The 14,998-nt window shown below is 35.6% G+C and overlaps 1 non-coding gene and 1 pseudogene across 1 annotated transcript; both read right to left on the bottom strand.

Annotated features, from left to right (window-relative positions):
- Nucleotides 1–1,927: 1,927 nt before the first annotated feature.
- Nucleotides 1,928–2,046, bottom strand: LOC120590155 (5S ribosomal RNA). Its single transcript, XR_005649650.1, has one exon. It is a non-coding gene; the product is annotated as a 5S ribosomal RNA (ribosomal RNA).
- Nucleotides 2,047–13,478: 11,432 nt separating this feature from the next.
- On the bottom strand, nucleotides 13,479–13,597 carry LOC120597160 (uncharacterized; annotated as a pseudogene).
- Nucleotides 13,598–14,998: the final 1,401 nt, after the last annotated feature.

The raw sequence follows: 14,998 nt of genomic DNA, 5'->3' as shown, positions 1-14,998 counted from the left end.
CCTTTAATGTCCAGCCCAGAAGACTACGGTGTTACATGATGATATAGTCGCAATTTAGCAACTCTGGTATAATGCTTGGTCAATACAAACTTTTGTTCATGGACACTTATGCTATTTCCTTAGAAATTCTACACACTCTCCACCCCAGCTCCCCGAGATCTCCAATTCACTTGATTCATGCAATGTCTTTCCTCTCCTGGCTGCCTACTTAAGATCCCCCTTTGTTATCTTGTCCTACTGGTCGTCCCTCTCCTGGGGAGCTTTCACTCGCCACTCCAGGAATTCCTCTGCTAAGAGATCCCTTTAAGACATCCTCAGGCTAACTCCCATTCATGGGGTTCAGATTTGGTTCCCAGGTGTATTAGTTATCTCTGACTACATAACAAATTATCCCAAACTTAGAACAACATGTATTATCTCATGCTTTCTGTGGTTCAGGAACTTAGCTAGATCCTTTGGTTCAGAGTCTCTCATAAGACTGCAATTAAAGTATTGGCTGGAGCTACTGTCTCATCTTATAGCTCTATTGGGAAAGGATCCTCTTCCAAGCTGTTTCATGTGGTTGTTGGCAACATTCAGTTCCATGCTGACTATTGCACAAAGGCCGCTCTTAGTTCCCCGCCATGTGGACCTCTCCATATGGCAGCTCGCAACACGGCAGCTTGCTTCATCAAAGAAAGCAAGATAGAAGAACCTGAGAACAAAAGAGAAACATGGAGACCTTTGCCCCACTAGTGCTAGAAATACGGTCACACTCTGTGCAGCCTTCCCTCCAAGAGACACTTATCATACTCTTAGTGGGTTGCTTATTGACCCACTTGGATCAAACATTTGGCTAAGGGAAAAGCAAACTTCTTTTCCCAGTGGGAAATTCTCATAGCACCTCAACACCTTCTCCCAAAATATCCTGCCTCTTGGACTCTTTGACCTCCTATATAGATTGTGAGAATAGGAGGCCTGGCTAATTGCTGACAGTACTAATTTGGAGCTCGCTTCCTTGCAAACTGCACATGGATGAGCTAGCATTTTTCTCTATAGTGTGAAAGGAGTTAGCAATTATTTATAATTCAACATTTAGACCTCAGTAAAACTGAGGCAGAAAACATTCCATTTTAAATCTCGTTACCTTTTCATCTAAAGACAGTAGAGAATAAAGAAGCAGATTATAAAATTTACTGTGGAAAACAATTTTAAATGAGAACTGTGATAAAACTAGGAGAGATGAGAACAGCTTGTGTAGACAAGTAGAATCATTTGTTCAGTGAAGAATAGAATAAATAGGCAAAGAATGAAGAGGACACAGGCATGAGAGAAATGAATCTACTTATTAACGAAAAATGACTATGGGATGCAATCACACATTTTAGAAGGACTAAGAAAAGGTAATTTAGAGTAAAAGAGAAACATAGACATTGAAGGAAAATGACCTATGCTTGCTTGGCAATAATTCTCTGGCCATACTAAGTAGAAATATTGAATTACAAGTGTACAACCGTATTTGAAGAGTCTGCTAAAAATGAATCCCTAATATTGTTTTATAGCACAATTTTCATCAATTCAGGATGTAACGAGAAATACAGATATTATAGTAAACATTTCATATTTATTCAAGTTGAAGTATGTGTATCTTTTTCTGACATTATATCTTCCAAATTTGGGAATGTTAATATTTTCTCTTATTTATGAAATAACGTGGGTAGATGTCTGATTATTCAGAGTTGGGATTTCATGTTTTTTCATCTTAATCTTGAGGAATTTTTTCCCTTTTTATGGTATAATTCATCACTTTTTAAAAATAATCATGAGTATGTAGTTTTAGGAAAATACAGAGCAGCCAAAATCAGCTGTTTTAGCTCCATGTTAGAGTTCTGGCTAGAAATGTGATAGAGAAGACTTTATTTATTTATTTTTTATTTTTCATTTTTTATACCTACAGCACCTGGTCTTCCGAGGTGGTCTCCCATCCAAGTACTAATCAGGCCCAACCCTGCTTAGCTTCCAAGATCAGATGGGATCGGGCGTGTTCAGGGTGGCATGGCTGTAGACGAGAAGACTTTAAAATGTCGAAATTACTGACATTTTAAAATGATCTGTCATTTCCCTTCATTTCTTGTTTCTAATCTATTACCACATTTCATTATTTTCATTATTTCTATTTTATTATTACAGCAGAAAACTAACAGACTTCAAAACACTAACCTCACTAAATGATGAAAAGATTTTATTAAGCACCTACTATGTGCAAAGCACACAAACTTTGTGATATAAACGACACAATTGTTGCCTTCAAAAAGATTATAGACATGGAGAAGAAAGGCTTTTATCCCACAAATGGTTTATTGAATTCTTATTAACAAGAATCGAATTCTCTCATAACAAGTACTAGAGATGAAATGCAAAAAAGACATGTGGTCCTTATACCGTTTTTGAGTAATCACCAAATGCCGACCATGGAATAATTTATCACTTACAATACATATCTTTTCCTGTTATGTCAGTTTTCTTTACCTAAGCTCCCTATTGGGCTTGATGGGCCAGATTAGAGAAAACTAACAATATTGTCAAAGGACAGTTTAGTCAAACCTGAGGAGAGCCTTTTCTTTTGAGCCCATTAATACAAAAATATCTCTTGGTTGATGGGCAAATGAACACCAAGTTAGGCCTTCATTCACTGAAATCATTGATTGTAATCATTGGTTATTTTTGTTTTTTCTGGCTATAGAAATTCATGAGAACTTTAGCAGAGGCTATTTTTTCTCTCTTACTTTGAACTTGAACTTTGTAAACAGATGTATGTGAACCTGACCTTTTTGTCTATTTACTATCTCCCTCTAAATCATGCTCAGTAGTGGAGGTAATGTGAAAAGTGTGAAACCTAGGGGAACAATGATCTTCAGCACTGCAGTGAAGAAGAGGTCACTATCCTCTACACTGATTAGAGCACTGACTTTTGACCCCTAGAGACTTGGAGAGTATAGTAAACCATTTCTGAGTGAACCAATAAGACCAGTGGGATACTTCTGTGTACAGGTGAAATTCAGAGTTTATATCTCTGAATCATGTCAAAAGCACAGAGCTCTGGAAAACAAAATCAAATATTATGAAAGACGACTTATCACAAATTTTTAAAAAATTGCTGTTTCTACCATTTTATTTTGGATTTGGCAATTTTACCACTAGAGAAGGTGAACATAAGTCTACACTACATTTATAGGTTGCCTAGTTAGATTTTAATTTCCAGGAACCCATTTCATAGATCGGATACCTATATATCAAAGTGGTTGCCTGGAAGGGGATGAATTATGCAAGGAAAGAGGGAAACTTTTGTGGATGGTGTAAATGTATGTTATTGTAATTATGGCTATGATTTCATGCTTGTATATACATGTTAGAACTCATACAATCTTATATTTCAAATATGTTCATTTATGAATATAAATTGTATCTCAATAACTGTAAAAATGAAAAAGAGACATACTGAGAGACGGCAGAAGGGAGAGGGAGAGAGAAATAGACAAAGAGAGACAGGGGCAAATCTAAGGCACTTTGCACAATGGTGACTGCTGCAGAGATGGAGCATAATACATTTTAGTTTTCTTCTTCCCATTATTGTTTTTTCTAGGCATTCTTTTTCAAGTCTGCTCTCTCAAACACTTATTAGGGGCAATGTCCACATTCGCTTTGGCTTCCTAGCCACTGCTCCTTTCACTTCGCAGTGCTTTCTAAATACTTTCATTGATTTTCAGATATGCGTCCTGAACCCGTTTTCAAATTTACGGTGCCACCACTCTCTCTCCTCTCTCCTTAACCTGCTGTCTATACTCTCTGAGAAACAAGATGAAGAAATTCTAATTTGTTCTCACTGTTTAAGGTTACTTCACTTAATCAAGACTGTAAGACAGCTATTTAAGGACCCATTAAAATTCCTCTTTTTAATGTTTATCAAGTATCACAGTGATTTTTTCCAACATAATATTTTATCCATGAAAGCGTGCTTTATTCTGGAATTTTAACCTTGAGAAACTGTTTAAACTCTAGAACATATATTCTTAACTTTTCCTACTTACACTGGCCACAGAGATCAGCTACTCACATCAGCTACTGATTAAGACAATCATGGAGGAATCCACTATGATTATTCTGGTTCCACTCTTATTCTTCTCTTTGGTTATTCATTATTCTGTTGCCTAAGTCAAAACCATCTTCTTTATTACTATACCTCACTCCCCATCTGTGATTGCTCAACCAGTGATAATTTAAGCTAGCCATAGCTAGAAGGTAGAGAAGGGACAGTGAGGGGTATGCAGGATCAGTTAATTCTAGGGAGGCAAATAAGAAGGGATGATGGGATATGATGAAGTTTGTTAGGAGGATATTGCTGTAATGCTGCAAGAAGAGATGAAAGCATGAACTAAGACAATTGTATGAACTAAGATGAAGAGAAAACAGGTTCAAAATATATTTATAAATTAGAATCCATAGGAGTAGGTGACTGTTAGATAATGAGTGGGAAAGTAAATAACAGAGGTGAGACTGTTGGCATCCAAGTGTCTGTTTTAATCACAGGTGGACTCAATAGAGAATATAGATGAGGTTGTAGTAGAACCCCACGAATTTATGTTTAAACCTATCAAATTAGAGATGCCTTTGAAGCATCTAACTGGAAACAAAAACTTTTCAATTAAATAGCTGAATCTACAGATAAGGGATTTGGAACAGAGATCTAGGTTCAAGGTAAGGATTTTGGTGTCATCAAATTTTAGATGATAATTGAGATATGATTTTATATGACATTACATAAGAAGGGAGTATAGAACGAGATAAGGGAGAGCTAAAAAAGAAAGAATAACTTAAAAAGTTGAAGAAAAACAAGAGTAAATGATCTAATAAAATGGTTCTCAAAGCATGTTCTGTAGGACATTATAGATGGTTCCGTACTTATAATGGTTTAACTTACAATTTTTTAATTTTATGATGGTGCAAAAGCAATACCCTATTCAGTAGAAATCACACTTTAAATTTTGAATTTTGTTCTCTCCTGGGCTAGTGATATGTGATACGATAATGCTGGTCAGCAGCAGTGAGGTATAGTTCTCTGCATTTTATTTATTGTGTTAGACAATTTTGCCCAACTGTAGGCTAATGTAAGTATTCCAAGCAGATTTAAGGTAGGCTAGGCTAAGCTATGCTATGTTATTTGGTAGGTTAGGTGTAATTAAATGCAGTTTTGACTTAGGATATTTTCAGTTTATAATGGGTTTATTGGGACGTAGCCCCATCATAAGTCCAGAAGCATCTGTACTCTTCTGGTTTGTTATAATATGGTGGGATTTTTCTCAAATAAGTTCGAGAAATGCTGCATAATTTATTTCTTCCTTGAAAAGTCCCCATCTCATCAGTCCTTTGGAATGGAAAATTGTTCAAGTTATATAATCCAGAAATTTCTCAAAATGTGGATCACAGACCAATTCTCAGACATAGTATACCTCATTAACATTCAACAAGACTACTATTATTCCTAATACACACTTTAGAGAAGAACTAATGTAATAGAAGTCAAGATATGAGCACTTTAAGGAAGGGAGTGCCATCTGTTTCCATTGCTACAGCAAAGTGATGGACATATTTGCACTGAAAGCCATCTATTACATTTGGCAGTGATCCATAGTGATTAAGAGCTCAGATAATACTAGTAACTACCTCTTAGGACTTGTATGACAGAAGTAGTGACTGTATGCAAACTGCTTACCTGGCCTTTAGTAAGTACTCTTATGTATTATTCATACCTTAGCAATTTCAGTTATATGTTATAGCAGAATCTTGATTTCTAGAGGCTAAAGAGTGAGTAGAAAGTAATAAGGCAATAACCAAGATTCAGTTTCTATGACATATTTTTCTATTTATATTATAATTTTATCAAGTTTTTTTATTTTTTAAAATATTTAAGTTAAAGTACAATAAATAGAAAAGCACACAAACCAAAATTATATTGCTCAATACATTGACACAAAGTGAACACACCCCTGTAACTACCAACCAGGTCCAGACAGCACCCTAAAAGCCTACTCTTGCCCCTTTCCAATCACTATCCATACCCTCCTTCCCGAAGAAAACCATATCCTGACTTCCAAATCCACGTTTACTTTTACTTATTTTTAAAACTTTACATAAATGCTATCATGTATTCTTTTCATATGACTTATTTTGCTTAACATTATTTTGGTGAGAATCACCCATGTTGTTGCCTGTAGTAGTAGTTGTTTGCTCTTTTTTATTGCTGTATAGTGTTCCATAATGTGAGCCACAGTTGATTTATCTATTCTACGATTAATAAAAATTTGGGTTGTTTCCAGTTTGGGGCTATTATGAATAATGATACTATCCACATCCATCTATATGTCTTTTGATGAACATATGCATTTCTATGTATGCATATATATTCAACATTAGTAGAAAAGTCCAAGTTATTATATCAATTTATGCTCAAAATTGTTGCAGTTTACTTTCCACCCAGCATTTAGGAGCTTCATTCTCACATCATCATCAACACTTCATATTGTTAGTCTTTTTTCCATTTAGCAGTTAGGGTGGGAATGTACCAGTATTCCATTGTGGTTTTAATTTTCATTTTCCCGATGATGAAGGAGGTTGAATACATTCAATATGTTTATTGGCTATTTAGATATCTTCAAAGAACATTATCAAGTCCTTTCCCAACTCTTCCATTTGACTGTGTATTAGGACCAATCGATATGCCCCCTGCAGTTAATTCACTCCTTTTACCCACTAGCTTTTGGGCCCTGAGCTACTTGCTCAATTTACAACCCAACCTGCCAATGCTGTTGTCTCCTTTCCTAACACCACAGGATGCCTAGGGATCGCCAGAATAAGCACGGCCTTCTCCATGAATACTGTCTGGAGCTACTACAGTTCTGGTACCAAAGTACAACCCTACCAGACTATAGAAGGTCTGGTTTTCCCATCACCTTTCTAGAGTTTCCTTAGGGGCTACCTGGAAAGGTCAGATATCTTAACGGGGAAATGTAAACAAGTTAATGCCCTATTATAACAATGAGAGACGGGAGCTAGATGGAAATCAGCATACAAATTCTACTCTTTCCCTCCTCTCCATATACTTTTCTGAGCTAGATATCTCTCTATGTCCTATCTGGAAACTGAGCAATCAGCTATGTTTTCTTATAAAGCTATGAGTATCTAGGTATTTGTATTTCCTTCTTTCCTACCTTTCTTTCCTATTTCCCTCAGTTTTGCTGCCCGGGAATTTTTGCCCTTCATTACCCCACTGGCTTTCCCTTGAGGTCTATGGAACCTGGGTTATTGATTTTAAGGGGTTTGTATATATCATGAGTACAAATTCTTAATTAGTTATGTGTATTACAAATACCTTCTTCCATTATGTGACTTGCCTTTTAATTCTTATAATAGAGTTTTTTGATTAACAGAAGTTCACATTTTAAAGTACTACAATGAATTAATCCTTTTTGCTTGTGGTTCATACATTTGTGTCCTAAGAAATGCCTACCCCAAAGATACGAAGATACTTTACTCCCTTCTAGAGGCTTTATTTCACATACGCAGCTATAATCTAACTGGGATTGTTATTTGATTATGTGAGATAGGGATAGTTTTTTTTTTTCTATATGAGTTTTCAATTAACACAGCACCATTTATCCTTTATCTACTGTTCCAAAGTGTTCCTTTGTCCATATATTGTGTTAATACATGTACAGGTCGGTTTCTGGACTCTGTATTCTGTTTCATTGGTCTATTTATCTACCCTTGAGTCAATATCACATGTCTTAATTACTGTAGCTTTATAAGAATTATTCATTCATGCTTGTGTAAATACTCTAAATTGACTCTTCTTCTTCAACCTTGATTATTTGAAGCCCTGACATATTAATTGCAATTATATTGAATACAGACCAATTTGGAGAGACCTGACATTTCCACAAAATTGGATCTTCCAATACATGAATCTATATATTTAGGTCTTCTTTAGTTTCTTTTAGTATTGCTATGCTCACTTCTATGGGCTTCCTTTTTTTTCCTGGATCTTGGCCCCACAAGGCCTTGTAGCCTTATAGCTTTCTAATATCTTTAAAAATTTTATGTATATTTTGTTCAATTACTATAGTTGTTCTTGGTGGGAGTATTAGTCTGAAACCAGCTAGTTTGCAATCCTCTGAAGTAATACTCTCTCTACCCCTCTATTTAAATATTAATTACTTAATTAAATAATTGATTCTTGTCATTTGCAATAATTCTGTTCTATAAAGTCACCACAAACACTAAATTAGCAAATATAGGATTATTGCTCCTAAGGGAAATACAGGGTTGGGTTCCTATAACCTTTTGCTCATAAAATTTTCACTAACTGATCAACACATAAACTTGTTTTATGTGCATTTGTGTTTAAAGACATTTAATATACATTGCTGATTCATTAACATTGAACTCACATACAAAAGTAGTATAACTTATGCCTGAATGAACCTTATCTAACATATGTATTTCTTCATAAGGCACATCACAGCCTTTTTGTACTCAGGACCACTAGGCAGCACTTTTATGTATAATGTTTGGGGTTCATTTTGAACAAAGAAATCATCAGAAAAACAAAACTATGAGAAACATGGCACTAAATAGACCTTGAAAATTTGCAGTGTGAGAGCTGAAACAAGAAGGCAAAGCATCACCTTATTTGACCTCAGCTGGGAACATGCAAATCAGACAACTCAAATCTTTTGCCACTCCACACATGTCCATGAATGTGTATTGATTTTGGTGTTACAAATAAATTATTGTGGGTAGGTAAATTCAAAAATGTGGAATCAATGACTAACAAAGATTGATTGTATTAAGTAAAATTACACTTTCTTTAATAAACTATACTATAAAGTAATGTAAATTTCAAGATAAATTTGTACAGTTCTCATACACTTGGGTATGTCCTACTCCAATTCAAATCTTTATTTATCTCAGAATTTCCCTACCTTTCCTGTTCTGTTTCTGAGCTTTTAAAAAGCATCATTATTATCCACCGTTGACGAAATTTAAAATTCCCATCTCGGTGTTAGCCTGGAGGCTTCTTCCCTAAACTTCCAGAAACTCCCAAAACTCTTCTGCATTTACTTCCCTGAAACTTAACAAAGGGATGGCACTAATTTAAACTATCAGAGGTCACCTGCCCTTCTTACTTTTGATTTTAGCACTCCACCTCAGAGCCTAGGACAAGGGAAAGATCATTCAGGTGGCCTCTCTCACAGGCTTATAGCAGAAAAGGAAATCCATGTCCCATCCCCATGTTAAGATTTTCTTTTTTTTATACCTCCTCATTTTCTTTTGTGATAAATGCAAACTCTAAAATCCTTGGCTATTACCTGGGATCCTTTGTGTACAATAGAAAATAGCTGCTGATTCACAAGACCTCTTCTCGTAAGTGTTATTATAGAAATAAACATTCAGCAAAAAAAAGAGGGGTGTGATTATTTGTTATGAAGGAAGAATAAAGTCATAATTTTACTCTGTCTCCCTGTGAGCTGTTATTGTTTGTTTGTGACTAGAGAAATCAGAGCATTCTCAAACAAGAAATGAATTCCTAATCACAACCCAGGTCATAGACATGTAGGAAGAATGCAATGTCTGTGTATTGATCATCAGTTGGACATATCATTAGTCATAGAGATGATAAATGGTTATTCATTGCATTCCTAATTTCCAGATATTTACAGAGTGGTTTTGCTTCTATTTATAGCTATAAATCTTATTGTTCTATTTGCACAGTGGTATGTTACTCTTCAGAGTAATTAAATATACTTTATTGAGAGAAAATGGTGTAATTACAACTAAATGGAGGCCATTCCCCTCAGTTGGTTTTAATGACTAAAAATTCTAATATAGGCACTTTGGTATCATCTGCAAAATGTTAATAGTTGCTACTGATCTCTAAACAAAGTAGAGAGAAACTTTTAATTAGTTTTGGAAATGTTGCTTTAAACAAAGCTAAACACCTTTCTTTGCTGCAGCACTTACCCTTTTTAATATGTTAGTGTGTATTGTGTATCTCCAGAGATTACAGTGTGCTGCAATCTCAAACATACTTAAATTTAGAACTCTTTCAAGCAATATCTTGTAGGAATTAATGCTATAAATGGTATAGATTTGGAAATAATACTCAAGAGTATGACCTACATTATATTTGTAGGCTTAGAAATTCTGGTGTAGGAAAATGGATAATTAATGATTGACAGAAGCTATATCTGTTATTGATGCTCTCAAGTTGGCTTTTCAGGATTACTGGCATCTCCCCAGGGTATCTTGAAACCTGCCAAAACAGTTGAGTTTTTACTTACCTACTTTATTGAACCACACCATGAATAAAGCAGATGTTATGAGATTCAGGGATTATTACAAGGAAAGCTTCCCCAGTCATAAGAAAAATTTAAATTCTGGGATATAAACAAAACATTTAGAAAAGCTCCTTTCAGGTTTTGTTAATGTCAAACGGAGCCAATTGTCAATGAAAGGACTATCTTGTAATTCCTCTTTTAAAAGTCTTTAAATGAGCAAAACTTTATTTCAATACCTTTAAAGAGAAAATATTCCAAATGATTATCCTATCTTCTCAAACTGAGTCTACAAAACCCAATTTTAGCCTTTCCTTGAGGGCTGTGTCATTTTCTGACATGTTGCACTGAAAGTCAGTGCTGCTTCAGGCCCATTAATATATGTTGGTCATTTACCTCATCCCTAGGCAGAACCAGGTTGCTCTGCTTTCTGAGGTTAATTTATACTTCTTATCTGCCTCTGAGTTCCTTCTTATTCTTCTTCCTCCTTCACACTCTTCCATGGGCTGTTTCAATCTGCTGGGCTCTTGGAAACCACATTATTTCTCACACTTGTTGATAAAGGTGGTGAATTAGAGAAAGTGGGTCCTAAATGAGCACCTAAGTTGTACTTCTTTGATTAGAAAGCAGTAACTTCTCAGAAAACTTTTTTAGTTTTTCTTATCAGGCAAGTATTCAGTCAACAAATACTAAGGCTTGGGGTAGTATTTTTGATAGTCTGGTTTACCAGAAAAGTGATAACATTAATTTTTTTTTAATTAATTACAGAAATAAGCAAAAAATAGAAACTATGGAAAATTAGATCCTTACCCTTATTGTATAATAGTTCTAGCTAATAAAGTTAAACAATATTCTATGGGTAAAATTTACCTTAAATCACTCCTTAGTCATATATTCAGTGATATATATATTTAATGATATATATTTAGTGATATATATTTAGTGATATGTATATTATAACGATATATAAATATATTTATATTCGACATTTTTCTTTTTTACTTTATGGTAAACTCAACAAAAAGCAAATTTTTTTTATCTTTCATTTTCCTTGTTAAGGAAAAAAAAGTATGTTGATGCCTAATTGGGATCCTTTTCTTTTTTTCCAATTATTTTTATTTTTTTAGTAGTACCCCAAGTACACTTTTAACAGAGTACACTGAGGGAAATTATCTCTTTAGAGAGTCAGGTGGAAGCCACCGTTCACACTTTAAGAGATCCAGAATGTTAGTATAGGAATGCCAACGTGGCATTTCCATACAACAGAGCTAATCCCCACAACCAAACTTGTCAGTCATTTTGCTGCGTATTAATGCCTCAAGTCCCATTCAAACAGCCAGAAAAGTTCAGATCTTTGTTTTAAGTGTAAAGCCCTGCTGATGGGCCAACTTTGTCCAGGCCTCCAGCACATTGTCTGTGCTTCATGACCTGGAAAAAAGATCCATTATATCTGAAAATGCTAACATTTCAACACAGGAAAGGACAGTGAGGTACTAACCAACACAGTCATCTTTCTTTTGTAGTGGATTTGGTTTCTGAATTCCTTCCTGGGAAAGAGTTCCGGCTGTAATTTTCCCCTAGCCAGCTATGGGGATAACATCTTCACATCTCCCATTCATTCTGCCCCCTCTTTCACATTTACAGCAGAACACATTATGCCTTGTATTATGGAATCTTACGTGCTTGGGGCAACCTCTGCACCAGACTGCACACAGGACACAGGAGCAAGGTTATGTCGCTCTGCTGTTTATGACACAAACAGTGAGCTCTTTCAATAGGTTCTGTGACCTGTATCCTAATAAGATTCAAGCCAACAACTTTCTCTTCCCCTGAAACATTACTATGCACAAGTCACAGGTCATTCATTCATTCATTTATTCACTCACTCATTCAGGATACACTAGGAATCAGGCACTGTGAGTTATTCAACAGGGAGCCCCAGCACCTACTGCAGTGCCTGGAGATGAATATGTCCCCGAAAACTGAATCAATGAGTAAACTGCCTGTGTTTTGCTCACAGTTGGCATGATTCTTATTCAAATAATAGGTGAAATATTGGAATGAAAACTGAACTGACTCTAATTTGTCTTACACAGATGTAATAAATTTTTGTCTCTTATGCAAAATCTGAAATTTCAATTCTCCTATATCCTCCTTCAGATTAAAATAAGTGGTCTTTAGAGTAACAAAAAAAAATCTGAACAAGTTCCCATTCAGTTGTCGGCATTTATTGAATATGTACAGTGTCAGGTACTAAGGAAAGGAGTCATCCCAGATCTCTAGTGTGAGGAGGTCAAGTGTAACCACAGCTTTGCTGAGTATGTGGTGTGAATAAATGAATGGGCACGCCTGAACTGGGGCAGAAGCCATGACCAACCTTGCAAGATTATGCTCATTTGCTCCTTGGACTTCTCTGATCCTCCCTTTGCTATGTGTCATTTTCTGGCAAGGTGATAAACTTGGTTCCTTATCAGCTAGACATGTTGGGGAGAAGCAGACTTGGGAAAAAAGAACTAAGTAACCATTTCTGTGTGTTGCTAACTAAATATTCAGTGTTTACCCCTACATTTTATGTAACCCTACCCCCAAATACCAAAGAACAGGAATGTCAATGTATAATGCTTGCCTTGCATGGCTGCAGGTGTCATAGCCCAATTGTACAATAAGCACAATACGTAACGTTGAGTCAAAGCATGACAATGATGAGCATCATCAGCTGGTATAAAGTTTATGAAGGACTTTCACATATGTGCTCTCATGCAATCATATATCATAAATTGTCCTCTAGGATCATTAGTCAATTATTAATAACTAAGAAATTAACAACTTGAAAACAAATAAAATTTACCTTCTCTCTATTTTCTTGTGCCGTTAGGTAATATCAAAAATTTAATGCTTCAAAAGCTTTAAATTGTCAAAATCTAACAATCATCCACAGGTCTACATATTGCTGCCCTTCTTGTATTATAAACAACTAATTTTTTCATTTTAAATGCTTAAACTTTATTTGCAGGTTTTTTTTTTTAGGTGAGGCAACCCTCGGTTGACCTCACAGATTGCAAGGACCTTGTCAGCTTACAATCCCTTATTTATTTTATTTATTTTTAATCACTACAGCACCCAGTCTTCCTAGGTGGTCTCCCATCCAAGTACTAACCAGGCCCGGCCCTGCTTAGCTTCTGAGATCAGACAGAATCGGGCTTGTTCAGGGTAGCGCAGCTGTAGACTTTATTTGCAATTTATTCGGAAATCTATTTAAATGTATTTCTGAATATAAAATAAAATTTCTGAGTATTCTCTCCATGGTATATTTCAAATTCCATAAAATGTTTTACCACCATGAACACGTCTATCATGTTGCTTACCAAAGTCATATTCAATCTACCTTGTTAAGAAAAAAAAAGTTGAATGTTACACCTTGATAATTTCGCTCACACAAAATAAGCCATCATATTAGAAATATGCCTTCAGATTGTCCTGCCCTTCTTTTTTTTTTTTTTGTTCAATTTTTAATTAAGTTTATTGGGTAACACTGGTTAATACAATTATATAATTTTCAGGTGTACATTATCATTTGACATCTGTATATTCTACTGTGTGTTTATCACCCAAAGTCTAGTTTCCTTCAGCTACCATATATTTGATCCCCTTTACCCACTTCACCCTCCCCCTAAAATCTATATTTGACCCCCTTTACCCCGTCTACCTCACCCCTCCTCCACCACCCCACTAGCAACCACTAGCCTATAGTCTATGTCCATGAGTCTCTCTGTTTGTTTGTCCTGCTCTTATGTTGCTTTTAGGTTTATATTCCACGTATAAGTGATATCATGTGATTTTCAACTTTTTCTGTCTGGCTTATTTCGCTTAGCATGATTATCTCGGGGTCCATACATGTTGTCACAAACGGCAGTATTTCGTCTCTTCTTATGGCTGAGTAATATTCCATCGTATATATGGATCACAGCTTCTTTAGCCAGTCATCTATCATAGGACATTTCAGTTGCTTCCATGTCTTGGCCACTATAAATAATGCTGCTATGAACATCGGTGTGTAAATATCTTTTTGGATATGAGTTTTCAAGTCTTTGGGGTAAATACCCAGTAGAGGAATTTCTAGATCATATGGTAGATCAATTCTTAGATTTTTGAGGAATTCCTTACTGTTTTCCATAGTGGCTGCACCAATTTGCAGTCCCACCAGCAGCGTATGAGGGTTCCTTTATCTCCGTATACTCTCCAAAATTTGTTATTACTTGTCCTGTTGATTATAGTTCTAACAGGTGTGAAATGGTATCTCATTGTGGTTTTAATTTGCATTTCCCTAATAGCTAGTGATGTTGAGCATCTTTTCATATATTTGTTGGCCATCTGTGTGTCCCTAAGGAGAAGTGCCTTTTCAAGTCCTCTGCCCATTTTTTGGTTGGATCATTAGTTTTTTTGTTATTATTGAGTTGTATGAGATCTTTGTATATTTGGGACATTAGGCCCTTATCGGAGGTGTTGCTTGCAAATATATTTTCCCATTCGGATGGTTCTCTCTTTACCTTGCTGATGATTTCCTTTGCTGAGCAGAAGCTTTTTAGTTTGATGTAGGCCGATTCGTTTATTTTAGCTTTTACTTCCCC

The sequence above is a fragment of the Pteropus medius genome, unplaced genomic scaffold (genome assembly GCF_902729225.1).
Source record: "Pteropus medius unplaced genomic scaffold, Ma_sr-lr_union100, whole genome shotgun sequence".
NCBI classification, from domain to species: Eukaryota; Metazoa; Chordata; class Mammalia; order Chiroptera; family Pteropodidae; genus Pteropus; species Pteropus medius.
This window is presented reverse-complemented; position numbering and strand designations above follow the sequence as displayed.